Below are 1,166 nucleotides of genomic sequence, written 5' to 3' on the forward strand. Positions count from 1 at the left end.
AACATCAAATCTGAATTTCATTCGAAATAGCCAAACATATTTTGAGTAATGATCTATAAAGATAATATAATAGCAAAAATCATATAATGGAATTAAAGGGAGAAAGGCCCCAAACATTTAAGTGCACAATTGGTAATGGACCAGAACTGAACAATGAAAGATTTAGTGAATGGAATTGTGCGACTCTTATTAGCAAGATAATGTTGACATTTGTTAGAGGATTTTGGTAGTTGAATATTGTCTGTTTTAAGAGCATCAAGAAGGACACGAGGAGTTAGATGACCAAGTCTATTGTGCTATAGATAGAAGGAAGATTGAGACTGAATTGAGAGCACATGAGGAGACTTTGTGGACTTCTTGTACACATTATCTTCATTTGTTTCACACAGTAAGAGCATCCCCATGTGTAGATCCTTCACCTCAAAATGCCAAGGAAAGAATTCAATTGACACCTTATTAGTTTTGCATATCTGTGAGACTGAGAACAAGTTTTGTGTGACTTTAGGAATACACAAAACATTATATAAGCATGAGGAGGAAATAGAAGTGGAGCTCATATGAATGATTAGTAGAGATATTGTTTGCAACATGAATTTGATGCGCCACCCTCTAAAGTACGGACCCACTTCCATGGAGTACCAGTACCGGGTACATACTGGGTACGGGTAGTAAAGGTACATACCCAAAAAAAAAAAAAAACTTGCAAAGTGAGTACGTGAGTATGGCTCAAGTCCGAAAAGTGAAATTTTTTTTACCAAACTTTTGGGGTTTTGGGTCCAAAAATCTGACTCGATTGCCTCTTTTTCTTCTCTAACCTTCACATACATGTACTCCCTTCAGCCTCCACATACCCATGAGCTGGCTGTTGCTTTTCTCCTCCCATCTCAAACTTCAACCATCAACCCTCATCGGCGAGTGGCAAATGATGAGTGGCAACAATAGGCAACAGTGGTGGTGAGTTTGGCAACCATCTCTAGCAATTACAAGCAATAAATATGTTTAAATTTGTTTTTAATTTTATATGAAGTACTTAGTACCAATATCATACCCGTATCCATGCAACATTTGGAGCCACCATAGTTAGTTTTAAGAGAGAGATTGTTTAGGTCATTGGAATATGGTGAGATGCCGAGTAAAACAATCATTTAGGAGAGGAGGAGGGACAT

Source organism: Abrus precatorius, unplaced genomic scaffold (assembly GCF_003935025.1).
Source record: "Abrus precatorius isolate BTA unplaced genomic scaffold, Abrus_2018 Scaffold7, whole genome shotgun sequence".
NCBI lineage: Eukaryota > Viridiplantae > Streptophyta > Magnoliopsida > Fabales > Fabaceae > Abrus > Abrus precatorius.